General features: G+C 40.0%; 1 pseudogene; it reads left to right on the plus strand.

Moving 5' to 3' along the window:
* The first annotated feature begins 4,018 nt into the window (after nucleotides 1-4,018).
* LOC139661001 (E3 ubiquitin/ISG15 ligase TRIM25-like) lies at nucleotides 4,019-5,725 on the plus strand (annotated as a pseudogene).
* Nucleotides 5,726-16,882: the final 11,157 nt, after the last annotated feature.

Here is a 16,882-nt window from a genome sequence, read left to right on the forward strand (position 1 = left end):
GAGCCATAAATATTCATGCTCAACACGATCAAAAGCTTTCTCCTGATCAATTGATATGACACCAGCTTTGAGGCCAAACAGTTTACAGATTTCTAAAACATCTCGAATCAAAATAATGTTATCTGAAATCAACCTGCCAGGTACGCAGTAGGTCTGATCCTGATGAATCACTTGTTCCATCACTTTACTCAGTCTGGTTGCCAACACTTATAATCAGCTTATAATCAGTGCAGAGCAGTGACACAAGCCTCCAGTTTTTAATGAGCTGTAGGTCTCCTTTCTTAGGCAGTAAGGTAAGGACCGCCCTCCTGCAGCTCAGCGGCAGACGTCCTCCAGCAAGACTGTCACTTAGTACTGCCAGCAGATCCCCCCCCACCACCGACCAAAAAGACTTATAAAAGTCAACAGGCAGACCGTCTATCCCGGGAGCTTTCCCACTCTGCATGCTCTGCAGAGCGGCATAGAGTTCATCAGAGGAGAGAGCTGCTTCCAACTCTACATTACTCTGCTGTTCAACTTGAGGGAGACCAGTATAAAAGCTCTGAGACACCTCCTGCTCCTCTCTATGCTCACATTTAAACAGGTTACTGTAAAAACCGACAGCACACTTACAGATTGCAGTATGGTCAGTCAGCACCAGTCCAGTGTCACATTTTAAGCTATGAATGAACCTCTTCTGTCCATTCTTACGCTCCAGACCAAAGAAAAGGTGTGATGGAACATCCATCTGGGCTACATTTTGAAAGCGGAACCTGACCAGAGCCCCCTGAGCCGAAACACCCAGCAGGTTGGTTAAAACAGACTTTTTAACTACAAGTGTCTCAGTATGGCGTGGGTCTCCTGTGGCTTCAGCTAAGTCCTGGAGCTCCTCCATTTCAGACTCCAAAGTTTTCACTGAGCTCACTAAGGTTTTTGTAACGTTCTGAGTGTACTGTTGACAGAATTGTCTTATTTGGACTTTCCCAATATCCCACCACTGTTGTAAAGACACAAAATCAGATTTGATACTTTGGTGGTTTTTCCAAAAAAAGACAAAAGATTCTTTGAAGTTTTTATCTTCTAATAAAGCTGTATTAAAATGCCAATAAGCACTATTAGGTTTTACACATTTTATAAAGACAGAAGCTGTCACAAGTGAGTGATCTGAAAAACCAACAGGGCAGATGGAACAACTCTTAAAAACATTAAAATGATGTTTAAAACAATAAAAACGGTCAAGCCTGGCCATAGACAGTAAGTTATCTTTAACATGTGTCCAAGTGTATTGCCTCTGTTTATTATGAAATCTTCTCCACACATCACACAGCTCCTGAACCTCAGTGAGATGAAGCAGACGACTGCGAGAGGCAGCGTGAGGCTCTGCATGGTTCCTGTCTAACCTGCTGTCCTCAGTATAGTTAAAATCTCCACCAACAAATAAATATTCTTCAGTGTTACATTTCCCAATCACTTCATTTAAAACATCTAGAAAGACTAATCTCTCCACTCCCACAACTGGTGCATAGATATTAATAAACACCATTTTTACATTTTCATACACTGCTCTTACTTTTAACAGACGGCCTTTAATGACTTCTTCAGATTCTACAGATTGAGGAATAAAATTCCTGGAAAAAAGAATTCCAACCCCACAACTATTACTGGTTTTGTGACTTAAAAAGGTTTCACCAGTCCATTCTCTCTTCCAGTCAACCTCATTATCAGCAGTACTGTGTGTCTCTTGTACAAAAAACACATCTAACTTTTTAAGAGAACACAGCTTGAAGAGAGAGGCCCTTTTCCCATCATCCCTTGCTCCATTTAGGTTCAAGCTGCCTATTCTTATGTCCCGCATAATACAGAAAAAAAAATGTGAAACAAAAACAAACAAACAAAATAAGAATAAAATGAAAAATCTACTAGACTTATTCATCATCCTCTAACTGCTTTTTGACCTTTTGAACTAACTTTTTAAGACGATAAGTCTCTGGGTCAGTGAACGCTTTCTCCCCCAAACCACCAGGACTTCTCAGAAAAGTCTTCACTGAATCAAGGAAGAGTTGTAAATCAGGGAACACTTTCTCAACTTTAACATTTCTGGCTCCCTTAGTGTCCTGTAGGAAATTCTTAATACTCATTAAAGAGTAGCCACTGATTTTGTGAGCCCACATCTGTGAGGAAGCTAGAGACTCTACATCACTCTCCTCATCAGCTTCACTCTCATCTGACTGCAGACTCTGACTCTGAGGAGAAACTTTTATCACTTTACTAGAAGACTGACACACATCCTCAGTTTTCCTCTTCTTATCCCTATCTTTAGAAGAGTCTTCGTCTACCAACATCCCTCTTTCCTCCTCCAGAACACATTCTGCTTCCTTTGATTCAGTCTGTGCGTCCACTGTGTCACAGTTAATACTGTTACTGAGTGACTGTTCAATCATCTCCACTACAGCACCTGAACCAGCAACCAGACCAGCAGCACCTGAACCAGCAACCAGACCAGCAGCACTTGAACCAGCAGCATCTGAACCACTAGCACCTGAACCACTAGCATCTGAACCAGCAGCACCTGAACCAGCAGGACCTGAACCAGCAGCACCTGAACCACCAGCATCTGGACCACCAGCACCTGAAACAGCAGCACCTGAAACAGCAGCACCTGAACCAGCAGCACCTGAACCAGCAGCACCTGGACCAGCAGCACCCGGACCAGCAGAAACCGGACCAGCAGCACTTGAAACTGCCTGAAGCTCAGCTTCAGTCTGTTGTGAACTCTGTGTATTTTCACCATTATTTACCTCAGCAGTTAGTTTCTCTGGACAGGAACGGATCAGGTGACCCTCCATTCCACAACCAAAACATTTCATTTTCTCTGAGGAAGCATAAACAATGTAGTCAAAATTATCTACTCTGAACTTCAGACTCAAATTCAACTCCTCAGTGTTCTTCAGAATCATAAAGACATGAAGCCTTCTGAAGGAAACAACATGTTTGAGATGCGGAGATTTACAGCCCAGAGGAATCCGTTTAATTGGAGACATTAATTGACCGTGTCTCGCCAATTCTCTCTGCAATATTTCATTGCTAATGAACGGAGGGACTTTAGACAAAATTATCTTTTTGGCCGGATTAACCAGCGGCACCACCTGAACAAAGGTGTCTTTGATCACCACACCTTGCTCAACAACCACGTTAACTTTATCAACACTGTCCATAAAAATAACGACTCCGTTATTCATTCTAGACGCGGACTTTACACTGTCATAACCGACAATTTCACCGATCGCTAAACTGCAGTTTTCCACAGAGCGATCGACAGTCGGACAGAGTTTAACTCCATGTCGGCGTGTGAGCTTCTCCAGCCCCTCGCCTCCGACTCCACGAGTCTGCATGACTCCCAGCCGAGTCCGGCCGGACCCGACCGCTCAAACTAAACCACAGAAACACACTACGAAGATAAAACTATCAAAATACAACACCAAAGATAATCAACAAAAGATAGAAAAGATAGAAAAGATAGAAAACACACACACGCTCGAACGCGCACCCACTCACCGTCTTCCACTCCCAGCATTCACTCAGAGAGAGAGAGAGAGAGAGAGAGAGAGAGAGAGAGAGAGAGAGCAAAAGGTGTCTGTTTTTTTAATATCCCATTGAGATCACTGACCCCAACTTTAACTTTAAACTATTCCATTTTTATTTGTCATAATCTTCACTTCATATTGTAAACGAGGGCTCTTCAAAACCGCTCCTCTTCCTTGAATCAAGCAAAACCTGATCACCACTCCCTCTTCTTCCTGGACTCAAATACAGCCAGTTCCATTCTGTCCACATATTTCCTGTTCCCTCCCCTTTCACAGATCTGCCAGTTTAAAGATGGGTGTAAAGAGCATGTTGTGAAGTGCAAGAGCTGACAAGCCCATTCACTGCAGATCAGCACATGAACATGAAGAAAAGGAACAGAGGTTTGGTTTGGATCAGAGCCCAACTTCTTTCTGTTGAGCGAAGTGAAACTATCTGACATTCACTGTCACTGAGAAGTGAAATGGCGCAGCGAGGAATTCAGCTGGACGGAGCAAAATTCTGCTGTTCCATCTGTCTGGATCTACTGAAGGATCCGGTGACTATTCCCTGTGGGCACAGCTACTGCATGAGCTGTATTAAAAGCTGCTGGGATGAAGAGGATCAGAAGAAAATCCACAGCTGCCCCCAGTGCAGACAGACCTTCACACCAAGGCCTGTCCTGGTGAAAAACACCATGTTAGCAGAGTTGGTGGAGGAACTGAGGAAGACAGGACTTCAAGCTGCTCCTCCTGATCGCTGCTATGCCGGACCTGGAGATGTGGCCTGTGATGTCTGCACTGGGAGAAAGCTGAAAGCCCTCAAGTCCTGTCTGGTGTGTCTGGCCTCTTACTGTGAGCAGCACCTCCAGCCTCACTATGAATCCTCTACCTTTGAAAAACACAAGCTGGTCGACCCCTCCAAGAAGCTTCAGGAGAACATCTGCTCTCGTCATGACGAGGTGATGAAGGTTTTCTGCCGTACTGATCAGCAGTGTATCTGTTATCTCTGCTCCATGGATGAACATAAAGGCCACGACAAAGTCTCAGCTGCAGCAGAAAGGACCGAGAGGCAGAAAGAGCTCGGGGTGAGTCGGCAACAAATCCAGCAGAGAATCCAGGACAGAGAGAAAGACGTGAAGGTGCTTCAACAGGAGGCGGAGGCTATCAATGGCTCTGCTGATAAAGCGGTGGAGGACAGTGAGAAGATCTTCACCGAGCTGGTCCGGTTCATCGAGAAGAGAAGCTCCGATGCAAAGGAGCGGATCAGATCCCGGCAGAAAGAGGAAGCGAGTCGGGCCGAAGAACTTCAGGAGAAGCTGAAGCGGGAGATCGCTGAGCTGAGGAGGAAAGACGCTGAGCTGGAGCAGCTCTCACACACAGAGGATCACATCCATTTTCTACACAGTTACCCCTCGCTGTCACGTCTCAGTGAATCTACAGACTCACCCGGCACCGATATCCGTCCTCTGCGCTACTTTGAGGATGTGACTGCAGCTGTGTCAGAGGCCAGAGATAAACTACAGGGCATTCTTACAGAGGAATGGCCTAAAATCTCATTGACAGTGACTGAAGTGGTTTTACTGCCACAACCAGAGCCCAAGACCAGAGCTGAATTCTTACAATATTCACATCAAATCACACTGGATCCAAACACAGCACGGACATATCTGTCATTATCTGATGGGAACAGAAAAGCAACACGTATGAGAGAAGAACAGTTATATTCTAGTCACCCAGACAGATTCACTCACTGCAGTCAGGTCCTGAGTAGAGAGAGTCTGACTGGACGTTGTTACTGGGAGGTGGAGAGGAGTGGGGGAGGTTCAATAGCAGTCGCATATAAAGATATTAGCAGAACAGGGAATGAAAGTCAATTTGGATGCAATAACAAGTCACATTAGATTATTCCAACAATAGTTGTCAGTTCATACATAACAAGATCAAAACTCACATTCCAGGCCCTCGGTCCTCCAGAGTAGGAGTGTACCTGGATCACAGAGCAGGTATTCTGTCCTTCTACAGAGTCTCTGAAACCATGACTCTCCTCCACAGAGTCCAGACCACATTCACTCAGCCTCTCCATCCTGGATTTTGGCTTGGTTATTGTATTGGAGACACTGCTGAGTTGTGTAAGCTCAAGTAGACAGGAGGGATTAAAGCAGCAATGTGTGAGAATTATTTTTTTTTTAATTTTTTTTTTGTCTCCATCTTTGTTGCTCAACACTCATTGCTGTGGTGTTTCTGCACTGCACTTCCCAGAGATCACCTGTCAATCAAACAGTGTGGGCGGGACTGTGACGTCTTTTTCCTTGGATTTTCTGTTGATGCAGTTTGACTTTCTGTAGGTGGCGCTCTTTTCTTTGTTTTTCCTTCTCTTGTGTTATATCAGTCAGTGATAGAGAGTATCCAAACTGACATTTATTCATATGAAAACATAAACTGTTGTGTGGTCTATATAGTTCTTATGTTTGTTGCATATTTGTATTGTTGCTGTAATATTTTCTGCTATTTCTGTTCCACTGCATGGGCCTTAATGGAGCAGCACTAGAAGTCTCCCCTTTATTATAGCTGAATAGTTGTTAATATGTTGATTTTGTTCCCGGCCCCTTGTAACTTTGTTGAGAAAAGTCAACTACAAATGTAATCATTATTATTATAATCAATAGGGAGAGCATTCATTGTTTTCCTCCACAGTGATGACATACTGGTTTAACAGATTGATTGTGTGGATGAAGTTAATATGTAGATGGAAAGATTGAACCAGAGTCCTTTACCAGGCTTTAGTGATTGGATGTGTGAACAAAGTGAATGTTTGCAAAAATGAATAAAGTTTTTTTCCCAAGAATGAATGAAATATTTCTTGTGTATTCATTCCAGGAAGTGTATGAAAGCTGCTAGAGAAAATGTGAAACTAATATGACAGTATAACTGAGGCCATTTTCCCCCTAAAACACAACAAAGTGCAGTCTTAATGTTTAGAGCAGATGTGGAATCAAAAGTGAAATGAAGCAGCAGTGTTACCAAAGAAGAAACACTAGTGAAGATGGAAAGAATGAAGGACAATCCTGTTGTTAATGGAACTGGTTAAATGTATGAATGAAGTGAATGTTTAGATGGAAAGACTGAAGGACAGTGTAAATGGATAACATTTACCAATCAATCTCTATCCTTGTAACTTTCTTCACTGAAACAGCTTTGTCATGGAGGACTAAGCTGGCAACCTCCCACTTTTCAATCATTTGTTGCTTTTTACAAGCAACATTGTCTTTGTGCACTTGCTCAATAAACAGGTTTTCTTCCGCAGGCCTGAAAAGCCTGGAAAACCATGAAGAATTCATCTGATCATTTCCAGGTCAAGTTTGGGAATCGCCTAAAATGTGTGAAAAAGTTTTGTTCAGTCACACATATGATATGTGATATGTCATGTGATATACATATGAGCACATCTTTCTATCTATCTATCTATCTATCTATCTAAAATCTCCAAATAATTGTATGATTTCTTTGAAATGCAGATATGTTCTTTTCCTGAGTGAAGGGAAGTGACATCAGCGTAGCATGTGTTGCCATAAGCATTACACTGTGTGAGTCAGTGAACAGAGAGGCACCAAGAAGCCATGCTGTTCATTCATAAATTCGTAGTTTACATTGTAGTTAAACTCATATATTATATGAACATAAGGTCTTTTAATTGAAAGAAAACCCCATAAATTAATGCTTTTCTGAAAATGTTATATATTTTTGTTTATTTTGGTGGTTGTTTGCCTTATGATGATCCTTTGCACTTACCACTACATCACTGTATACAGCAGTGTGTATTCCAAATATGTATGTCCAAACATAAAGTTATGTTGGTGAATGTGAATGTGTATTCTGTGTCCTGTAGACAGTGAAGTTAACATCATTTAGTCAGGGTTCAGGAGGGATACAGCTAGTACATTGAGAAATGAAGTGAGGCCACCTAGTGGACAGAAAGGAAAAGGCTTTGAGGCTTGAGCATGAATTTAGTGCTGGTGTGAGCCTGCAGCTAAAATATGATGATACTGCCCCCTTGTGGCTTTCCTACAACATTACTATCTGTCTTTAACATGACAACATGGAAAGTGTCTCTTCCAACTGACTTTTGTTACTGACTTTATTTTCTTTATCGGATTTGTTTTGATTAAAACCGTTGGGCTACATCTCTTTTCAGGAACTCATTCTAATTCATTGGCTCTTGTGTTTCTTATTTGATGAAGCCATAGCACTGTGTGTTGTTGCGAGGGAGTTTCTTAAAGTGACAGTAACGATTACTGCAATACCAAGCCCATATTAACAATACATTATGTTTCAAAGATTAAATTATTACTCTACTTTAACGTTTCAGGGAATGCCAGTTTCAGGGGTTTTCAACAGATGTGACTCAAAATAAAAGGCGTTCATCACCTGTTCACTTCATGTGTTGGCATGACTGAAAACATGCTGCAACTACATGGAGTATTGTTGGAGTATGTTGTTCTCAGTGTCTTCCCCATTGAAGTATTATACTATGTAGCCTCTCTGTCACAGACACAAACAGCATTTGTGTACTATACATACAAGATAAATACATAAAACTTATTTACTTCCAATAACAAGTGCCATTCTTCCTTTGTGTGCTGTGCTGTGTGTTTTAATTGCCCATACTTTGTTTTTATCTCCAAACAAAAAAGCAAAACAACCAATTTTGGTTCAGTTTATTGCACTTGTCTTAATCTTTGAGCAAAACAACCCAAGAACAGGGTAAAAATGACCTACACATTGTAGACGTGCAAGTGCTAAGTTTAAGTATTCCATTTTTATTTGTCAGAATCTTAACCTCATATTTTAAACGAGGGCTAAACACACACTGCCTCAGGGTGCTTATAGAAACAGTGAGAATCTGTGAGAAACCACCAGTGAAAACACACAGAAAGCCAAACCTTTAAGTAAAAACACACAACCACCGTCTGACACACTCTCCACAAACTCATCTAACGGCCATGCATTTGCACATGAGATAGAGAGAGAGAGTAGAGAGAGCAAAAGGTGTCTGTTTTTTCATAACAGGTCATAATCTTCACTTCATATTGTAAACGAGGGCTAAACACATACATATGAGCACATCTATCTATCTATCTATATATCTATCTATCTAAAATCTCCAAATAATTGTATGATTTCTTTGAAATGCAGATATGTTCTTTTCCTGAGTGAAGGGAAGTGACCTCAGCATAGGATGTGTTGCCATAAGCATTACACTGTGTGAGTCAGTGAACAGAGAGGCACCAGTAGCCATGCTGTTGTTTTTTTTAATGGCTTTTCAACTTTATTGGATCGTCTACAGTGGAGAGAGACAGAATGACCTGTAACAGTCTGTCAGTCAGGTTGCATAAATGTGAGGATGAGTCTCTCCTCTCTGCAGTAAAGTGAGCAGCTTCATCTGCATCTGATAATGCATCTCCATATCTGTGTATCATGTGTCTGCTTGGCTGGCAGCCACTAATGGATTGCAGTAACTTTTATTTGTTTTAACTGACACAAATCAATATGAATTCATTCTTAAATTCATAGTTTCATAGAGTCAAACTCATATGTTGTATGAAGATAAGGTCTAATGGGAAAAAAGCAATGATTTTCTGAAAATATAATAGATTTTTGTTGATTTTGGTGGCTGTTTGCCATATGATGATCTTTTGTGTTTACCACTACATCACTGTATACAGCAGTGTGTATTCACATGTGCACACACTCACACATGCTTATTTGTATAAAAGTACACTATTCCCAAACATGCTGAACATTTTAAAGTTTGAACGGTGTTGAAAGCTTAAACAGTTCAAAAGTAGTAGATCAAAATTTTGGCGGAATAATAATAAAGTACATTGGAGAGTATAAGTGTGACTTGTTGAAACAAGCATAAAAAAATATAGCTGCAAGCGGCATGGCTTTACAAGCATCAGAGGGAACTGCCTTATTCATTTAATCAAGACATTTAATCAATTTCTTTAACATTTCACACTCATGTAATGAAGGCTACATTGCCCTTGAGTTTTTGTTTGTCCCTGACCTCCTCCATGGAAAGTATCAAGTCATCTTTCAGTGCAAACATGAAAGTGCAACAGTCCCTTTTCTCAGCCAGCTCATCTTCATCATCTGACTTGTTTGAACGTTGCAGCCAACAGATAATGTCCTCCTGACTCTCTGTGTCCATGGTGAGGAGAGGAGGCTCACACTCTTCCTTTAAACAGGTCTTTATTGTCCATGGTGAGGAGAGGAGGCTCATACACTCTTCCTTTAAACAGGTCTTTATTGTCCATGGTGAGGAGAGGAGGCTCATACACTCTTCCTTTAAACAGGTCTTTATTGTCCATGGTGAGGAGAGGAGGCTCATACACTCTTCCTTTAAACAGGTCTTTATTGTCCATGGTGAGGAGAGGAGGCTCATACACGCTTCCTTTAAACAGGTCTTTATAGTCCATGGTGAGGAGAGCAGGCTCATACACTCTTCCTTTAAACAGGTCTTTGTTTTTCTCCTCCCAGTCCATCGCTGAGGAAATGCTCCTCAAAATATCTGCAAAACAGAGGCAATGGCACCATGTTATTAGAATAGATAAAGTTTGTATTAGATGGAAATACAACATTGCTTTCAACAGCCAATATAAAAGTTACCATGATCCAACTTTATTGAATTGATATTGCAACTGTTATTCTATATGATACAGCTGTTAACTGAACAAACCAAATTAAAAGACAAAGCCATAATTGTATAGAGGTCACCTAATGCTCACATCACACACACAAAATGAGCAAACACTTAAAGTCACACTGAAATGAAAACTGGCTTTCACCTTTTTAGCTCATTCAAATATCACACCATACAGCTATCTGACAATTTGTTTTGTATTTTTATATCAAATTCTCATTTCTTTACTTCCTGGAAAACAGAGTTATCTTTAATGGTGACTTTGTGCTGTACCAAGATGTGACATCAAATTCCAACCAATAAAAGCATGACATATTTTTGAACAGTCCCGCTCCTCTGCCCATTCCATCAAATAAAACTTCCTCTCCCCAAGTGATATCCCATTGGTTTAGGCTTTTTGAATGACCCTCATCAGACACCAGTTATTTTTTTAAACTAATGAAAATGAAATACACTCTCAAAGGCTGTGAGTCAGGCTTCCATAAAACCCAAGCCCCTTTCTTGGAATGCCATGATAACATACAAGCTCCCCTTGATGCAGAGGAATGGGAAAATGAAGAAGGAAAATCTGACGCTAGCCTTTCACCATGACTTGTACATGCTCAGCCTTCCTCCAGGTATAAGAGTATTACCCAACATTGTTTAACACTTTGTTGAGTGATTAAAACAATAGTGGAACAGTATCATCAGAAATTTGGCGCTTTCTCAGATTGAAGGCAGGTGATGGATGACCTCTCAGGAGGGCTTTTGCTTGGTCTGTCCCATGAGCAAATGTTTTCCCATGCCTTAGAATGAAAATGACATAAAGGTTTCATAATTACTCATTATGCAACTTCCCTGATATCACTTAATGCTTATGGTCTTGTTAAACAGTGTTACCTGTCAAAACAAAGTTTTCCATGAGCATGAGGCACCACCATCACCGCAGTGACGGCATGTCAGCCTTCATGAGTAAGAGCAAACAAGTTAGACTGCATTCATTTCAAAATAAAATACATGTGAGGTACATTTACTTCAATAGGTGGAGCTACTCACAATACTGTAATCAAAGGAGGCATCAAGAGCAATGTACAAGGCAGACTGAAAGTAAAATACATAATTTCAATTGCTGGTGTCAGTGGAGGAGGCTGGTCTGGTGTCAGTGGAGTTCTGCTTTATGTTCAGCCAGATGTTTTAAACAAACTGTGCCTGATTAACTATTGTTGCTGGGCGATAGCAACAATGAAAGTGGGTGTTTGTCCGACATACCAAGCTACATTTGAATATTGTGAAATCAGAAAAAAATGTATAAATAAATATCTGATACATTAAAAAAGAAGATTCGTGGTTGAAATAAGGTAAGATAGCACTTCATTGGGGAAATTCTGGTGCCACAGCAGCAGTTGGTGGACAATGCCAAGGAAGTAAAGTATATGTCAAGTACAAGGTAATAAAAGGAAATAGGTACTAAAATAAAATAAAGGTAATGTACATAATATACAACAATAGAGACGATAGAGACAGCACAAAGAATGCAAATAAATGCAAATGATAAATGCAGATTTGGATAGGTCCATGGATATATTTCAGAGAAATGGCTCTTACAGTGTGCTTCCAGGACAATCTGTTTCTAGTTTAATAGTATAAGCAAATGGAAAAACCAGAGTTGTAGTTACTAAATTTGAAACAGTGCAGGTTTCCAATAGCATGCATAATTCTTTTTTTTTTTTTTTTTTTTTTGTATGTATACTACTGTTAACTCCTTCAGTGAAAAGTCACCTCTGTCAGATGGATATTTTCTGTTATATTCATGAAGAATATTCATGGAGAGTATATTCATAATGGTTTAAAAATGAGTTTATATCAACCACACAAGTACACCTAATGTGCGGTCTTTGTGTTATAAATTATATTATATGTTCTTTATCACAAAGACAAAGTACATTATCAACAGAAATTGTAAGTGGGAAACATTATGCGAGTATTTCGTTCTTAAATAAAAAGATATCACTTTTTTATTATAAAGCTTACGAAGTAATTTAATACTACAAAAATCATTAAACATTACCTTCATATTTTATATTATAATATGATTTTTTTGTGTACCTCAAGCAGTTGACAAAATTCAAGTCCTCAGCTGCAAAAAATGCAAAAAATGCAAAAAAAAAAAAAATCGAAATCACTGGGAGGTGGCCCCTTCACAAGGGTTAATAGCCAAGACTTTGATCTTTCAAAATATATTTTACCTGCATAATTGAAAAGAAAATATAATCCTGAAAATATGATCCTGATTCTCAAGAATAGATGAAATACATAAAACACTCGAACACGCATATGTGAAAAACCTGCACATATGCAAACGTTTTACGTATGCATGTGTACGTGTTTTATGAATTTATGTGTGTATTTCATATATTTATATGCAAGTGTTTCATATGCACTACCAGTCAGTGTTTAGACACTCCTGATTGAATGTGCTGTTTTTCATTCTCTTAAAGCCATTTTGATCTAAAGGCTTATGCTTAAATGCTTCAAATTTGTTTCTTAGACAAATATAATTTACAATTACAACATTTACATTAGATCATGCATGAATTTCTTAAGTGCTGTGTCGAGCAGAAATATATCAATAGCTACCTTGGCAAACAGACATTCAATACTACAGCCATTTTAAAACTGTAAGTCACACCATCATGTTGTTTCATGGCCTTTTTTATTCCTCATTATTACTAAATTGTCTTCCCTTCAACCAGTGTTTTAAAGCAGTTTTAAAGGATCAATAGGTGCTACACTGTCTTATGGTAGTTGGTAGAACGTTCCAAAGTCCTGCTGTTCTGACCCAAAAAGCTGACTGGACAACTTTTGTAGACTGAAATGTTGCACAGCAGTCCCCTCTAGTGGAGGTTTTTGTTGATCTGATGGTATTATTGCTGGCTGTGATAAATTGTTTGAGAGGTGGTGGAGCTAAATCATGAATGATCTTATAGGTTATTGAGAAATTATAGAAATTTGGGACATGGCAGTGGATTTAGGGAAACATCTTGTAATCCCAGAGGAAATAGGCAGCTCACATTTAAGGCCAGACTTGGTGTTGTGGTCAGAGTCACAGCAGATTGTGTTTTTTGTGGAGCTCACAGTGCCATGGGAAGATGCAGTAGATCAGGGCTATTCAACTATATTGTTCAGGGGGCCACATTGTCAGAAAGCTAAGGGCCCGGGGGCCTGACATTTCATTTCATTATGCATGTACACTTGACACAACGCTTCAAAATTATCCTAGGCTATATGAGAGCTACGTATAGACGCAATGTTAAAATTACTTCTTGTGCTCAGATAATTATCTTGTAGGCTAGTCTACAGGACTTCTCTGGTGCATATTTTTGGTATTTACAGATGTTTATTCATTGTAATAACGTATTTACTGCTTGGTCTAAAATAGGTCTATACATAGCCGTAATGATCCTGGGCTATATGAGAGCTAAAGCATAGATGCGACGTTGAAATCACGTCTTTTGCTCAGTGGGCTCAGCAAGCAATTTTGCGTTTAAAAGCCGTCTAAAAGCCGTCTATACGTAGACCTGACGTCTAGGCTAATACACAGCTACATTTGGGCTGTCAGTGAAAGTTTAGTAGACGTCTAACCATAGCCCAAGTATAGCCTAGCCATCAATTAGACAGCTATTAAACGAATAGAATAGAAGGATTCTTTTCACTCAAATATAACATGTTCTGATAATAAATGTCAAACTGTCAAAATGCCAACAAACAACAACAAACAAGAATTTATTACAAAAATTACATACAGGAACATTTTAAACAACAACACAACTGCTAGGTGCGGCTAACCGCTAAGGCGAATGCTAACGCTAACAGGCACGTTTTGAACGGGCACTGCACTAGTTTTAGGAAATACAGAAACAGATGCAACTTGAACACACATCGTCTGCTGCTGTGAAATATGCATGAATATTGTGCCAGCACATGTGATTTCTAGGTAGCATGTTAAGCTAACCACACTATGGCTTACTGCACATGATAACAAATAATGTGGCTACATAATGAACACATGACAAGACAAAAACACAGAGACTTACAAGATAAACCAAATAAGCCGTAAACGTGGCGTGAACTGCTCAGTTCTGCTCTGCCTCTGACTGCTTCTTCAACCGGGTGGAGCATTATGCCTCCTAACTGTCTCGTGTTGCCAGTCGTCATGTCTCTCAAGCAGTACAGCTGCCCTCTAGCAGTTGAGAATCGTAATTGCATTTTGTATTTACTTATAAAATGAAAGAAAGTCAAATACGGAGAATGGTGTATGAATGTGTGACAGCAAAAAATAATGCTAATTCAAAGGTTAATGCTAACTTCACCGGATGGGCTTAAGCAGGCTATACAGTAGCCGGTCCAATTCAGAGCTAAATCGTGGCTACACATAGACCATTTCAATGAAATGATACTAATCTCAGTTTGTTTTCATAGTTGACTTGCTAACATGATCCGATGCCATGCACCTCACAAGCTGCGTGGGCGAAAACTACATTTAACCAATTTTAACACTATTTTGGCTAGAAGTGGGATACACATAGCCGTTGATAGCCAAGCCGTTGAAATGACGGCAATTGATTGCCTGGATTACGCCGGATGGGCTAAAAGCAGACTACACGTTGCCGGTCCAATTCAGAGCTAAATCGTGGCTACACATAGACCATGTCAATGAAATGATACTAACACCTTGTATTTATTATTGACATTGCAAACATGATGGGATATTATCCATCTCACAAGCTGCGTAGGCAAAAACTACAATGAAACAGTTTTGGCTAGAAGTGGGCTACAAATAGCCGATCCAATTGGGAGCTAAATTGTGGCTACACATAGACCATGTCAAAGAAATGAAACTAAACACCTTGTAATCACTGTTGACTTTGCTTACATGATGGAATATCATACATCTCACAAGCTGCGTTGGCAAAAACTAAATCTAACCAATTTCAAGATCATTTTGGCTAGAAGTGGGTTACACATAGCCGGACTAAATCGGGGCTATAGCCGAGACGTTGAAATTACATCTATTGCTTGCTGGGAGGGAGCTACACTGGAAGCACTATGATTATCAGACCTCTCTGGATTAGACAGGTAAGTAGAGGAAACCGGCATCAGCCATACCAATTTATTGCCAAATGCTTTGGGATTCAACACATTAATTGCTTCTCATGGTCAGAAAAAGTCGCCAGATTTGTCACTAGTCGCTTTTGAGAAATAAAGTCGCCAGGGGGGTCTGAAAAGTCACTAAATCTAGCAACAAAGTCGCCAAGTTGGCAACACTGCACCTATCGTACTGGAGTATGTAGAACAGGATCTAGTTTACATTACACAGGAGCGCTCTGCTGGTTTGAAGGATTTATTGTGGCAAAAATGTCCGTAATTTGCGTAATTTTTTTCTTCTTCAGGTTTTAAATTTGATTTATTTGTAAACAGAACTGATCGGGGAATAGGCCTGAATAGGCCTGCAGTAGATGAAGCTTATGAAAGGAAGATGCTGAAGTATTGTGATTTAGCAGCTGAGGTGGGGCAGCGAGGCCGGAAAACTAGATTGAGCCCTGTGGAGGTCGGTTGCAGAGAGATGACAGTCAAGTTGTAAAGACCAATGTGAGAGGTTGTAACCACTGAGTTGTGGTTGTACTGGAAAATTAACTAAAGTAAAAACTAATTATGAGTAAATGTTGTATTACAAGTTTGCAGGTTGCATTGCATTTAAGTAAGTATCAGTTTATACAGTGTGAACCTTTTTGTCTGTGACTTCAAATTCAGAACACAGTGTGTGAATATTTTCTGAGTGAAAAATTCAACATACAAGTTCACATTTATTCTGCAAGTTCTCACATCAAGTCTACAGGCTCTCGGGTTTTGCCACATAAATACCTTCATATTTGTGTCCTGTGCTGTATGCTTTAATTGCCCATAATTTGGTCTTTGCTACAAACAAAAAAACAACAAAGCAAAGCACAAAGCAAAACAACCAAATTTAGTTCAGTTTATTGTACTTGTCTTAAACTTTGGCTAAATCTCCCCAAAAACAGGGTAAAAATGGAGATGCTCGGAGACCTCAAGGTGCTTATAGAAACAGTGAGAATCTGTGAGAAACCACCAGTGAAAACACACAGAAAGCCAAACCTTTAAGTAAAAACACACAACCACCGTCTGACACACTCTCCACACACTTAGGAAACGCCCACACATGAGAGAGAGAGATGGGGAGAGGGAGAGAGAGAGAGAGCAAAAGTTGTCTGTTTTTTTTAACATCTCATTAAATTCACTGACCCCAAGTTTAACTATACTATTTTTTATTTATCATAATCTTCACTTCATATTGTAAATGAGGGCTAAACACACACTGCCTCTTTAAAAAACGCTCCTCTTCCTGGAATGAAGCAAAACCTGATCACCCCTCCCTCTACTTCCTGGACTCAAATACAGCCAGTTCCATTCTGTCCACATATTTCCTGTTCCCTCCCCTTTCACAGATCTGCCAGTTTAAAGATGGGTGTAAAGAGCATGTTGTGAAGTGTAAGAGCTGACAAGCCCATTCACTGCAGATCAGTACATGAACATGAAGAAAAGGAACAGAGGTTTGGTTTGGATCAGAGCCCAACTTCTT

This window comes from Centroberyx affinis, unplaced genomic scaffold (assembly GCF_046629955.1).
Source record: "Centroberyx affinis isolate AG114_WGS23_722 - 3 ecotype Tasmania unplaced genomic scaffold, CSIRO-AGI_Caff_v1 ptg003429l_1, whole genome shotgun sequence".
NCBI classification, from domain to species: Eukaryota; Metazoa; Chordata; class Actinopteri; order Beryciformes; family Berycidae; genus Centroberyx; species Centroberyx affinis.